Raw genomic sequence first — 15,288 nt, 5'->3', positions numbered from 1 at the left:
CATTTGAACCATTTTTTTGAAACTGGCATATTTATGCACTGTAGGGTGCTTGGATGAGCTGTGGATAACAGTGCTTGTGGATGTGGGTTTTCTGTAGATGGAGAATTCATGTTGGTGGTTGTTTCTTATGGTTGTAAGATCCAAGAAAATTAGTTACTTGTTGTTTTCGATTTCCATTGTGAAGTGGATTTGTGGGTGTACTGTGTTGATGTTGCTGTGTAGCTCTTCTATCCTGTTATGTGTTTCATCTACAAGACAGATTATGTCATCCACATATCGGTACAAGTAGATTATGTTGTACCACCCTTTTGTTACAATTTTATTGAATATTGTGTTCTCTATATGTTCCAAGAAAATGTTGGCTAAGGTTCCACTGATGGGGGACCCCATGGGAAGCCCCTCTTGTTGCAAGTAGAAGTTGTTGTTGAAAGTGAAGTAGTTTTGTTCTGTGATTAGCCTACGAATGTATGAGATTTCGTTTATTTGTACATCTGGGAATTTCTGGCATTTTAGCTGTTCTTCTATAATGTTTATAGTGTCTTCTGTGGGTATGTTTGTGTACATGGATGTTATGTCAAAGGATACCAGTTTTGCTGTTGGGGGGATATTTACATTCCTAATTTTCTCTATTATGTCTCCTGTGTTTGAGGCTTCTGTTGTTTGTGTACGTGTATGTATTGTATAGGAAGGTGTGCATGTCTCTCGATTGTAAGTAAGATGGGGCTTTTCTGAAGACAACCACTGGCCTGACTGGGATGAGGGGTTTGTGGACCTTTGGCAGGCTTGTTAAAAGTGATGCTTTAGTGTTCTTTTGTGTTATTCTTTTTGTCTGGTTCTGTCTCAAGATGTCTGTGATATTTTTTAAGAGAGTCTTTACGTTTCCTTGATATCTTTGTGTTGGGTCACTGGTTAGCTCGCTTATTTCATTCTCTGTCGGAAATTTTCTGTTTTCTCAATGTATTCTGCCATTGTGTGTCATTATGTGACAACATTTTACCAAAGCGAGACATTTTTTTTTCGAAGTTCTACTGAGAAGAACAATTTTGTATATCAGAATAGTTCTGTCTTGAGCTTATGATTTCTGATTCAGAATTATAAGCGCCTAGATCACCTTTCCTCCACAGTTCATTTAAGTAGCTTTCTTTGTTGTGATCCACAAAATAATAAACGTTTGCTTTTCTCACTCAAAAAGTAAAACTTAAGTTAAAAATTTTCTCATAATAGTATCGTAATTTCCGATATTACTTCAAAATCGCCTACTGCTATGTGATAAATTGTTTATATTATTGTAGTGATGCATAATTTTGTGGATATGAGCTTGGTTAGGTGACCAGAACTTTTGGTGACAGCATTGTACACCCTTTTTTGTGCTACATGCAACCTTAATAGGAAATAATGAATGCCATTTTTTCTACTGTTATTGTTCCTTTTGAACTACAGTCGATTATTTACAACAAACTTCATGAAAAAATCAGTATAGTGTGAAGTAGCAGGTAAAATGCCTAACTCCTTAAACAGACGTCTACAAGATGATCGTGGATGAGTACCACGTATTACTCTTATAGCATATTTTGACCCTGAACCATAGTGAAATGCGACGTGCGTCTACTGGGTGATTCTTTTTAAGGTTTAACAATTCCCAAATAGACGTAGGCGACGGTGAGACAAGTAATTTAATATAAGACGCGTGGGATGGCAAATGTCGGGAAATACCCCAAAAATGAATTAGAGAAGTTGAACACGTGGCGCCACCACATGACGTACCTCGCCACACATGTAGTGGTTGACTTGGGCATGAAGGAATGACTTCTATTGGAGCAAACGATGCAAATTTTGATCACCTTTTGTAAATGTGGTCTGTTGTGAAGCTTGAAATTACAAAATTATTGTCCTTGCTGCAACCATGCAAAAGCTGTTCTTACTTTTTCATTTCTTTTGTGCCTTGCTTTTTTTAAATTTTTTTACATACCTTTTTTACTAAGGGAAACGTAGGTCATTTACTGGTAACGACATAATTTGGAAGCTTATATTCATTTACTTGTGACGCAATACGATAGATTTTTGTTGTACTGTACTTTGAAATAAACCAGCGGAAAACGGAGATCGCGAGATCGGTAAATGAAATCGCAAATCTTACCTCACTGTAAACACACAATTGTTTAACGGAATGAAAAAAAAGTATTGCCTCCTACCCCTGACCCCTGAGCGCTACAATCACTCACGTGGGCCCAGAGCCGCACGGACGGGAATATTTGACGGTGGTTGGGATGATCAAGTGCAACAAACCGATAGGCTCAATCGCTACACTTACGATAAGTCATGTGGTGACGTCAGATGGTAAACATTTGTCACCCACTTCCTCGGGATTTCCTGGCGTCAGACATAGAGTTTCCACCAGTTCATTAAATCTTACAAATATGCTAATAATTATTTTACAGCTGTTCCCAAAATATTCTCACGAAGAAACTTCCTGTACATGTCAGTCTATTGTCATGCGTTTAAATAAATGTCGGTGTCAGTTTGATTTTCCTAACGCTCGCAATCTGGGAACTGAATTTAACTCGATAAATATATTTGTCTGACTCTCGATAAGTAAAAGAATTTTTTTTTCTTGTGATGCTGGTGTGGTGATAGCAGTGGTAATTTTTTTAGAGTCAACCTAGAGCTGATTATGGAAGCACAAGACGTTCCCGCAAGTCACATTTGGGTATTCAGTAGTTATTTTCGTTTTACCGAGGTTACACCGGACTTTACAGCATTTGAAACGTCGTGACAGATTTTAAAAAATGTGTCTGATCGGGCCTTCAGTACGGACGCAGTCCTTTCGTGACCAGATACAGTTTGAGTTATTCACAGATTACTCACGACTAACCCTCACAGTTTCCATTCAGTCAGTCTCCCTCCTCTAGCTGTCACACTTGAGTGAAGCTCTCGTCCTTGTCTAGTGGAACAAAAAGGCATTTGCTATGATGATCACCATTCCTCTCTCTGACATCTACCTAGATTTGATATTACAAGTCTTTTAATTCACCCAGTCCGTCCCTATATTATAATGTAGCAGAGGGTATTATCCAGATGTCCAAAATTACAGTGGTAACTGGCATTGTGGCTATTTTGACAGTAATAATTGCCATGGTTCAAGTCGCAGATGAATAAGCTTATGATTCTTTCCATTCTCTTAAATGTTTGTTTCAGCGTTTTACTTAAACTTGGTGCTTTGAGTCAGAATTCATTACCTTGTTCCTGACATAACCCTTGAGGTAGGAGGAAGCGGGAGAAAAACGTGTGTACCGCCACTGTTCTATCCATCCCCTATTCGTGAAGGACAGGTGTCTCTGCGTCTAGTTCCTGCCCAACAAGCGTTGGCACTCTCATGGTTTGTTGCCCAACTAAACTATGATGTGTGTTGCAACGCATCCCACAGACCACTGCAGCAAGTTTCTCTCTCTAAGGGGCCTCCATGAATAGGGAATTATTACGAGGTAAACGTGCCCTCCAGAAAAGAATTTATGCTACAGCACGGTCTAACTAAATGTATTTCCCCAGTGCATGTGCCATGAATGTTCCGTAAATGAAGGAGAAATGTCCATTTCTCCGAAATGTTTGGATATCGGAAGAAGAACAGGGCTTATTTAATCAGTGCGACGTCAAGAAGCATGAAACTTTTAAATACCTAATGAGTACAGATAAACAGCAAAAATTGGAATCTTCATCCCATCCCTCTATGGGACCAACAGATATAGAATTTTAAGCCATGGCATATTATTTGAATATCTCAAATTGTTTCCTTTCGTTATCTTTGCTTCCCTATTACTAAGAAATATTAGTGCATCATGCCACCGTTTCGCGATCTCGCTCGCAGCGGCAAATGATCGATTCCTCGAATATGGCTGCCTGGTTGTCAGCCGAAATATGGCAAAAGGAGTCAGTACTATGCAGGAGTGCTCTTAAATTTTTTTAATGAAATAATTATGTCGAGAACACGCGGACACCATTTTTAAACCTATGCACATGCACCATGTACATATTTTCGGCATGAAGGCAGCGACGAGGACTAGAAAACTCCAGTGTGAAGCTCATCTGAAGATGGCTTAATGGCCGCCAACCAAAATATCGAGGTCTGGCTGTAAGTCCGAAACACCATTGTTATTCATCTTCAAATTTTGCAGTGCTGTCGTCCTCAGTTGCTTATAAAATAACGGTAAGTAGATAATTGTTGCTTTCGGACTGTCTAATTACAACTGAATGAATCACAATTTTCGTGTCATACGCTTTTCGCCTTTATTCTTTGCAAGGGATCTTCAATGGCAGGTTTCCTGGATGTTGTTCTACACTCCTGGAAATTGAAATAAGAACACCGTGAATTCATTGTCCCAGGAAGGGGAAACTTTATTGACACATTCCTGGGGTCAGATACATCACATGATCACACTGACAGAACCACAGGCACATAGACACAGGCAACAGAGCATGCACAATGTCGGCACTAGTACAGTGTATATCCACCTGTCGCAGCTATGCAGGCTGCTATTCTCCCATGGAGACGATCGTAGAGATGCTGGATGTAGTCCTGTGGAACGGCTTGCCATGCCATTTCCACCTGGCGCCTCAGTTGGACCAGCGTTCGTGCTGGACGTGCAGACCGCGTGAGACGACGCTTCATCCAGTCCCAAACATGCTCAATGGGGGACAGATCCGGAGACCTTGCTGGCCAGGGTAGTTGACGTACACCTTCTAGAGCACGTTGGGTGGCACGGGATACATGCGGACGTGCATTGTCCTGTTGGGACAGCAAGTTCCCTTGCCGGTCTAGGAATGGTAGAACGATGGGTTCGATGACGGTTTGGATGTACCGTGCACTATTCAGTGTCCCCTCGACGATCACCAGTGGTGTACGGCCAGTGTAGGAGATCGCTCCCCACACCATGATGCCGGGTGTTGGCCCTGTGTGCCTCGGTCGTATGCAGTCCTGATTGTGGCGCTCACCTGCACGGCGCCAAACACGCATACGACCATCATTGGCACCAAGGCAGAAGCGACTCTCATCGCTGAAGACGACACGTCTCCATTCGTCCCTCCATTCACGCCTGTCGCGACACCACTGGAGGCGGGCTGCACGATGTTGGGGCGTGAGCGGAAGACGGCCTAACGGTGTGCGGGACCGTAGCCCAGCTTCATGGAGACGGTTGCGAATGGTCCTCGCCGATACCCCAGGAGCAACAGTGTCCCTAATTTGCTGGGAAGTGGCGGTGCGGTCCCCTACGGCACTGCGTAGGATCCTACGGTCTTGGCGTGCATCCGTGCGTCGCTGCGGTCCGGTCCCAGGTCGACGGGCACGTGCACCTTCCGCCGACCACTGGCGACAACATCGATGTACTCTGGAGACCTCACGCCCCACGTGTTGAGCAATTCGGCGGTACGTCCACCCGGCCTCCCGCATGCCCACTATACGCCCTCGCTCAAAGTCCGTCAACTGCACATACGGTTCACGTCCACGCTGTCGCGGCATGCTACCAGTGTTAAAGACTGCGATGGAGCTCCGTATGCCACGGCAAACTGGCTGACACTGACGGCGGCGGTGCACAAATGCTGCGCAGCTAGCGCCATTCGACGGCCAACACCGCGGTTCCTGGTGTGTCCGCTGTGCCGTGTGTGTGATCATTGCTTGTACAGCCCTCTCGCAGTGTCCGGAGCAAGTATGGTGGGTCTGACACACCGGTGTAAATGTGTTCTTTTTTCCATTTCCAGGAGTGTATATCCTGTGCTTTTGTTCAGTTTATGGCGCTGTCCTTTCTCTTATAATTACCACTTGGAATTTTGTTTTTCAGACTTTACAGCACTATGAACTGAACACTTGTTCTGTTCTTCTTATAAGTGTTCAGTTCCTAGTGCTGTGAAGTCTGAAAAACAAAATTCCAAGTGGTAATTATAAGAGAAAGGACAGCGCCAAAAATTGTACAGAAGCACAGCATATAGAACAACATGCATGAAACCTGCCATTGAAGATCCCTTGCAAAGAATAAAGGCGAAAAGCGTATAGCACGATAAGTGTGTTGCATTCTGTTCTAAGTGGACGGTCCAAAAGCAAACATTATCAACATACCGTTGTTATTGTTTAGACACATTTCTGACACTTAAGCTCAACAGACGTTCGTGTCTGCGCGCATTGTTGATTTAGCACTGTTCTAAAACAATTTATGCTCACAAATCCACTTGTCTTAGTCCGATTTAGGAACTAATGATACGACCTGCAGTATCCGCAACACACGTTCCGGGTAGCGGCGAGAGCAGGTTCGTAGCTTGCCCGCGGTCAAGGACAACAGCTTCTATCCATCGCGAGCCAAGATGAGAGGCGTGTACAGCACGTGTACCTCAAGGAACACTCTAGAGACCAAGCCGCCCAAGAAGCTTGCTACTGAGTATCGTCAAAACAAACAAGCAGGGAATAAAACGCATTGTTTTGTGACGTGGAAATTGTACTATGTTATTTGTAACGATGAAAGTACCAATGTACAAGGTGTATGGGCCGGTAAGAGAAACGTATGGACTGATTCTCTAGATCCGCCCTCTCTGTCGAATGGAAAGACATGCACAGTGGTAGAAACTCCCCAAATGGTTCAAATGACTCTGAGCACTATGGGACTTAACATCTGAGGTCTTTAGTCCCCTAGAACTTAGAACTACTTAAACCTAACTAACCTAGGGACACAACACACATCCATGGCCGAGGCAAGATTCGAACCTGCGACCGTAGCGGTCGCGCAGTTCCAGACTGAAGCGCCTAGAACCGCTCGGCCACTGCGGCCGGCTAGAAACTGCCGGTAAAAACTTATATACGAGGATTCATGTACTGTGTCTTAGTGCTCATTCTCCGCTTTTGTTCACCCTGGGGCTACAAACTTGAAAGGCCTGAGCAAGACCTCGGCAAAAATGATCAGTTCGAAAGTTGTCTAGGATGATATTGTGGGGCTTCATGTTGCTACTCCAAAAGATGAACTGAGGGTCATATCATTGCATCGTTACTGTGTGGAATAGGAAGCGAAAAGAAAACAAACATAATATCATACGTTACAGTAGACAATTAATGCAGACAAAACTAATAAGATTTCAAAGTAAAAATAATTGTTAAGGAGATTTTTTGAAAGTTACAATGACATGGAGTTGATCGCATTGTCATAATCGATAGAATGAATTTTCAGAGTAACTTCAGACGAATGTAGTTGATATGCAGTAAATTAGCAACTACGAGCGGAATATATTTTCGGTACGTGACGCACTAACTGATTGATGCAAAGTGTAAAGCAGGTTTTTTAATAAAGCTCTCACAGGAAAGAGCAGACCTACAACTTTTTCTTAGTTACTGTATCGAACAAGGACAAATGAAATAAAATTACAAGTTTATCCATCATAGTTACCTCAATTGCATCGGATCAATAAATGAAAGAAAGAGAGACCTCCTTGAGGAAGTTTGAGCTTTTCGCATAAGACAGAGTCATAAAATATGGATAGTTTCGAAATAATGGACATAAATAAGATATCCAGTAGGTTTTTGAGGCTATTGTAGTGATAAGATGGTGGATTAAGTAGGTGTATTAAATAACCAGGGTTGGAGTTGCGGAACTATATAGAGGAATATGAGAAAACAATTGCTGATAGGGAAAATTAACGACTTCGGTTTATTAGGATGGTTCTGGGAAAGGATCATGCATTTGCAAAAGGGACCCATTCTTGAATTTTGTACTAGCGTTTCGGGCCACCATTCTACCGGTTAAAAGACAGAGGTGAAAGATATTCCGAGGAAGGAAGATTAATGTTCAACGTCCGTAGATATAGAGACAATAAGAGACGGGGCATTATCTAAGAAAGAAAATTTGCAGTAACTTTATGGAAGATCTCGTAACCCACTGTCCAACGATACTAGGCTGTGCTCGGTCTCAGGTCACGAAAATATTATTTGTGCAGCACACGACTCCACCGACGGCGAGCACAAGCAAAGAGTTCGCAGTAAATACCTATCATGAGCGGAGCCACAACCTCGCTACAGGAAACGAAAGCAGTGACGAAGCGTCGTCCCATTAACTTATAACCCTGTTCAGCCATTGTTTACTTCCCGGCTTATCAATATCAAACATATTAGAACCTGTATATGTGTATGCAACTGTGATTGGATTCCACGCGTGCGTAAATATTCTATCAGAGGTATCCGGACACCCTCATGTAACGCCGAATTGACCATTAGACGTCACGAGTGATGGGCCCACCAATGTAAAAGGAGGCACGGGGCAGTAGGGAAGCAGTAACAGCAGAGATAGTCGGTCGTGAGAGCTCAGTGACTTCAAGACTGGACAAGACATTGGATATCACTTTAATATCAGGGATATTTCGACTCTTCTCAAGCTGCCCAACCCAACTGTTGGTGAGGTGTCTGTGAAGTGGAAACTCGAAGGAGCAACCACAGCTAAACCGAGGCATACCTCATGTACTGACAGACGGGGAGCGTCGAGCTACGAGGAGAGTGGTTGTAAAAAACCGCATGAAATCAGCGGAAGGAATCAATCATGATCTCGGAAGTGCTAACGGTACTTCAGTTAGCTGTGGATAGGGATTAGAAAGGAAAAGGCTAAAATGGTCGAGCAGCTACTCATAATTCATACATTCCTGTAGTCTATTTTAAGCAGCTCTTGAGGTGGTGTTAAGTGCGACGATACTGGGCAGAGTATGACAGGAAGCGAATGATTTTGAGTGATGAATCACGCTGTACCCTTTGGCAATCCGACAAAAGGGTCATGGTCTGGTGAAAGCCTCGAGAGAACATTTCCTGTCATCATGTGTTGTGCCGACAGCGAAGTACGGAGAAGGTGGTATTACGATATTTGAGTGTTTTCGTGGTTAGTGTGTGGCCCCCTTATTGCGCTCAAGGAAACGCTGAATGCGGAAGGATGTGAACACATTTTACACATTGTATACTGCGTACAGTAGAGGAACAGTTCGGGTCATGATGACTATGTAAGCATGAAACTGTACCTTCTCGTAAAGCGGCATCTGTGAATCAATTGTTTGTAGACAATAACATTCCTGAAATGGACTGGCCTGCCCATAGTCCCGATCTGAACGCAGTCGAACACTTTTGGGATGAGACAGAACGACGACTTCGCACCAAACTCCAGCGTACAACTTCACCAATAGCTCCTCCAGTTTCGGAGAGAATGGGCTGCCATTCCTCTACAGACATTCAGATATCTCATAAGAAGTCCCCCCATTAGATTTCAGGCCGTCATAAAGGTGAAGAAAGGACACATTTCGAATTAATGTCGCCTAATAGATGATCAGATAGCGTAGATCGTCCTTGCATTGTAGGCATATGCTATTATTTTTATTCTTCTTTTACTGTGTGATATGCGAATTTCGCAGCAGTTCCGATCAGCTCGTACCCAGACGCTAATGAACGTGATTGGCCCGTCTGTGGATGAGACGATTTGTTGACTACGTCATGCAAAAGAGGCGCATAGTTAAACGGAATCTATCCCAGAGAATGAAGATACCGACCATCTTGCGGAGCCTTGGACGTTTGTAATATCCATAGAAAGAGAAGAACAAGCCTGAGAGATCTGTTCTGCACGGTTTTTAACAAATTATCGAGCACTTCGATAGCGTTTCCCCACACTATTGCAGTGTCCTCCGGCACTGAAGGATTTAGAGTCGTGTATAGGGTGATGATTCCGCAGTGGCAGATCAGCATCGTGGGATTAAGTGCACGGAGTCTCTCTGCCATTTACCGTTGAGGTACCGGTTGTGCTGTCTCCTCGTGAGGCCCCGAATGACGTCGAGGTATTTTCTAGACCACGACCATGAGCGAACTGGTTGCAAACCTGCTGGAAACTTCTTCCGGGTTGTTAAAACAGTCTGACTTACGGATGCGTTGAATCTAAGCCTCTATTTCGTGGCCCAAACTGCAAGGTCGCAATAGGCGTGCTGGAGAGGACGGTGGCGCAATAATTTTGTGACCATGCTGCGAGCAATTAACGCCATATAATCTGCGCAGAGCTGCATGGTACGTCTGCGATGTGGAGGAAGCACAAAAACGGCCCGAACATTGGTACTCCACCTCGAATGGGAAGCACATTAAACATCCTGCTGCGGAGATATATTTCCAGCAAGATGACGATCGTCATTGGCTTCCCTTACACGTAAAATCCTGTGCAGGACTTCGTTGTACTGCATGGGGCACTTCTAGAAAACTTCCAAGAACTGCGCCCTAAGGTACTCGAGCCGCTACAGCGCTTCCATTAGATACCGCCGATTTGCCGTGCTGGACGGTGCATGATTATCTGAGACACTGCCACAATCGACCCCGCGTCTGGCAGAAGATAAATGGTCATGCAGTCATGAACAATGCAGAGCTGGTAGCGTCAGACGCTCAAATGAAAATTCCTCCGGAGAAATTATCACCAAATTCATCAGATCATCATAGAAAACTCTCACATTTAGATCAATCAGACTGTTGTGAAAATGGCCTCCTCAAGAGTTTTCATAGAATCCTCAAGGTAATTGAGTGCCTATGGGTGCATCAAATGTTCATTCCAGACTAAAAACACGCAATGAAAGAATTTACAATATTTTGTTTGGGAGACTTTAACTTTTGGCATGTCTGGGACTGTAGGCGAAACATAGATCCACCACCAAGGTCCATAGACTAAACTGCATTCTAAACTGTGGATCTGTGAAAATGAACATATCTGACATGTGATATAAATGGCTCTTATAATGCAATGTTATTATGCCATTCACATCGTGAGTTAAAGCAAAAGCGTTACAGACTCAAGTGCGAAAAATTTCTCTTGAAACATAACAATAGTGGGGCAAAGGAGGTTTGATATCAAATTTTATCAAATTGAGAATGCTAATTAGTCAAACTGATCAGTTAAACCACCCCTCCCCCTCCCCTCAACCTATTGTTCTGCTAAGTGGTTTATGACCACCTGTGAGTGGATAATCCATCCTTCTGAGAAATACCTACCACTCGCCCCCCCTCCCCCACCCCTCTAGAGAAAGGGACACATTTTTTGTCACTCCTCCTCAGTTCAGTAGTTTTCGGGGTGCTCTCAGCCTCGTGATGCCAATTGAGGAGCTACTCGACCGAACAGTAGCAGCTTCAGTCAAGAATACAATCATAACGACCGGGAGAGCGGTGTGCTGACCCCACGCCCCTCCTATCCGTATCCTCCATCGAGGATGACACGGCGGTCGGATGGTCCCGGTAGGCCACTCGTGGCCTGAAGACGGAGTGAGTGCTCGGTTCAGTAGTGAGCTTCTTTTCCCTCCTGGGAAATCTCCCAGTCCTCCCCTCGTTCACTTCCTTCCTCACTACCCCATCTGGGAATTGGCAGGGAAAAGACTCAGCCTGTACTGAGATGATAGAGAGGATGGATCTCACGACACAAAATTCAAATCGTTTTCAGCTGTTACAATAATATCATGCTCAATTCAATTTGCATTTTGTTTATTTAATCAGTCTGCAGAAGACAGGACTCCTCCACTCCCACACTTTCTGCAAGTACCAAGGACTGGAGTGAAGTCAGATGTATTAGCCCAGTCTGTGTCGAGCTGTTGGACAAGAAGGATCTCACTATGGAGTGCTCATTTGAAGATGAAAAAAATTTGGGATATTGTGGTACAGTAGTCATTTTGCTGATCACATTAGGGCAGTTTGGACTTATGTTTCTGCAGTGTCTCAGTACATAGTATCCTCCTGGAAAGGTCCGATACCCCAAACAGAATGAACCAGAGATATTCATCTTGCTGTATTGGCCTTGACTGAGCTAGTTTACAAAATTGGTACAAAAGGCATAAAACTTCCAAGCAGATTAAAACTGTGTGCCGGACCCAGCCTCGAACACGGGACCTTTGCCTTTCGCTCTACCAGCTGAGCTACCCAAGCACGACTCACGCCCCCGTCCTCACAGCTTTACTTCTGCCAGTACCTCGTCTCCTACCTTCCAAACTTTACAGAAGCTCTCCTGCTAACCTTGCAGAACTAGCACTCCTGAAAGAAAGGATATAGCGGAGACATGGCTTAGCCACAGCCTGGGGGATGTTTCTAGAATGAAATGTTTACTCTAAAGCGGAGTGTGCGCTGATATGAAACTTCCTGGCAGATTAAAACTGTGTGCCGGACCGAGACTCGAAATCGGGACCTCTGCCTTTCGAAGGCAAGTGCGCTACCAACTGAGCTACCCAAGCACAACTCACGCCCCGTCATCACAGCTTTACTTTTGCCAGTACCTCGTCTCCTACCTTCCAAACTTTACAGAAGCTCTCCTGCTAACCTTGCAGAACTAGCACTCCTGAAGGAAAGGATATTGCGGAGACATGGCTTAGCCACAGCCTGGGGGATGTTTCCAGAATGAGATTTTCACTCTGCAGCGGAGTGTGCGCTGACTTCAAAAACGATTGGCTCGTGGTAATAAGGGGAGTAACCTGCTCGATGAGGCGTGCTTAGAACACCAAATTGCATATGCAAAAAATAAAGATCTCCCAAGGCGTCACTCTGCAGATCAATTTTAGCTGATAAAGCCAAGGCAATATGTACAAGAAAGTATATGGGTATAGGGCAGCCCATTGCTGCATGAACTACATTTAACATGAACGATGAATTTAGGATTGTAATCCAATACTAAGACACTTTAAATCTCCCATGTAGGAGTGTCATATATCTTGACAGATTATTTGCGAAAATGGATGGTACTGCAACAATAGAATCAAACCTTACAGGTGGTGCTCTAGCATTCCTGTTTCGGCTGTTGGTAGAATAGTGGATCAGTACAAGAGATTTACTGCACATATACCTCAGAAACTGCTTATAAGATACTTTGAAGACACACGGCGAATAGTTCTGAATGCTAAACATGGACTTATTCTGCTACGGAGTGCCACATAACAACTATACACTCAAGGAGTGCAAGAGGAGAACGAGATCACGATCAGTAAAATAATATGGGGAATGCCGCTCATCAGTGTATCAGGTGAGCAGCGTTTGAAATTTTTAGAAGTTTTCAATGCCAGTGTGTTTCTTAAGTTATCGTTCCATATATGGGTGATTTTCGAGTGCCCAGTAGCAATGATTGCAAACAGACAAACGTGAGCTATTGAAACCTCTGTTCAACTGGAGATGGCCGGCCGCTGTGGCCGAGCGGTTCTAGGCGCTTCAGTCCGGAACCACGCTGCTGCTACAGTCGCAGGTTCGAATTCTGCTCTGGGCATGGATGTGTGTGATGTCCTTAGGTTAATTAGGTTTAAGTAATTCTAAGTCTAGGGGACTGATGACCTCAGATGTTAAGTCCCATAGTACTTAGGGGCCATTTTTTTCAACTGGAGTTGCTCAGTTTCGGCATACTTACGTTTTATATCAATAAAACAGAAAACAAAGCAAATGATTCCACCAAATTTGACAACTGCAGATTAACAGATGCCAGTGGAGCAAGAAAGTATACATTCTAGCATATGACATGTATGTAAGATTCAGTGCGTCATACTAGGAAGAGGATGGATATCTACTCAGCTCACAGCAATTCAAGGAGCTGCTGCCTGTCATGATAACAGATTGCTTAAAACAGAATGGGATAATTAAACCTGGACCTTTAGGTGTACAAACTGAATCTGAATCATCGGAAAATTTCCTAGAACACTCTGCAATGTATGCTCCACTTCTACATGACAGTGATTAACTATTGCTCGCTCACCGATGTTGTTCAATGAGCTCTATAGTTAAAAAGGGGCTGAGCCATACCTAGAGTACTTCACAATGGCATCTCAGTATGTGAATATCATTGCAGACACTCAGAGCTTCAAAGATGATGAGCACAGACAGTTTATGCTTAAAGAAGTTGCGTTCATAGTATACACAGAAAATGCCAGTATAGTAGAGACATTCTCAGGAAACATTGAATCGCCAAGGTTGAAACAGAGCTACACTTTTGGGTAATTTAAATAATTGATGACACTTGTTCCTAATGTCCCTGTTGCATGCGAAAACGTATCGAATTAAATAAAAAAATGTAGAGTCAGTTATAACTGAATTGCTATTGCGCAACTTCTTGTACGCAAAACGATCGAAAGAATTTTGACAAATGATGAAAACGGCAAAGTAGTTAGTGAAATTTCAGATAATGATGTTAAAAAATTTTTTAGGTTAGATTGCAAGGGTTATAGAAAACGGTCGCCACCTCACGGTGTGAGTGAACAATAATGTATACTCATCAATTAAAATGGAAAAGTATTTATAAAACAATTAATACAAGACAGTCAGAAGGGACACAATTATACTGACTCGAGCTGAGATTCTAAATCACAGTTGGCAACCTGAAATAAATCTAATTATGAAATCAATAAAGCGAACTGCTCTAAGTATATGCGCTTGACTGCTAATTGTTTGGCATTGAGTTTTCATAATAAATAGTTTTGCCTAGCCTGCCATAATGGCTACAGTTAAAATTTCTGATATTAGTAATTTTTCTTAAATAAATATTTTTATTGAGCAAAATATATGTTTTTAGTGTATAACTTTCATTAAATAACCTCAGATTAACTTCTGCATAACACTGTTACGTATTTTGGGAGTGAGAGCAGAAATTATTGATCACATAAAGAAATTAAACATTCTGATCTATAATAATCTACTCACTGAAATTACTTTTCCATAATCAGTGAATATTAATATTCATTTTAAGTGAGTTTTTCGCTGAGCAACAAAGTATATTACATTTAACTATCAGTCTCAATTAATTTTTATAGTTTTGATAACTTTCAATTTTTTAAACAAATTATCGAAATTAAATTATCTCAGCAATTTTATTCTTTTGACACCAACAGTGACACTCACTTTCAATTAATAGTGACAGGATAGGACCCTACTTGGGAATAGTTCAAGATTAACCAATTTTAACATAGCGTTAACGTTAATTTGGTAACTGTTCACCAATGAAATAACTGTGCTGGCTAATCTTGATACACCTCTAAATATTAACGATGGTCTGGTCTTACTTCAGTGGGTGACTACTAGCGATCGGTAAGAATAATCGCTGTCGATGCATGGCAACAGGCTCCTCTTAGTGTTGCTTTACAATAAACAATTTTGGACCCACAGTGCTCTTCTTTCACATTAATTCTTCTTGATGTTTTTTGCGCTGTGACAATTATGCCTGGCCATAACAGACAATTCTTCCAATTTGGTACGTTACAACGTGTCACATTACATGCCACTAGTAACCACCATGCCAGAGCATTTCTGTC

This window comes from Schistocerca nitens, chromosome 1 (assembly GCF_023898315.1).
Source record: "Schistocerca nitens isolate TAMUIC-IGC-003100 chromosome 1, iqSchNite1.1, whole genome shotgun sequence".
Lineage (NCBI taxonomy): Eukaryota > Metazoa > Arthropoda > Insecta > Orthoptera > Acrididae > Schistocerca > Schistocerca nitens.
The sequence above is the reverse complement of the archived record's forward strand: the minus strand, read 5'-3'. Positions refer to the sequence as shown.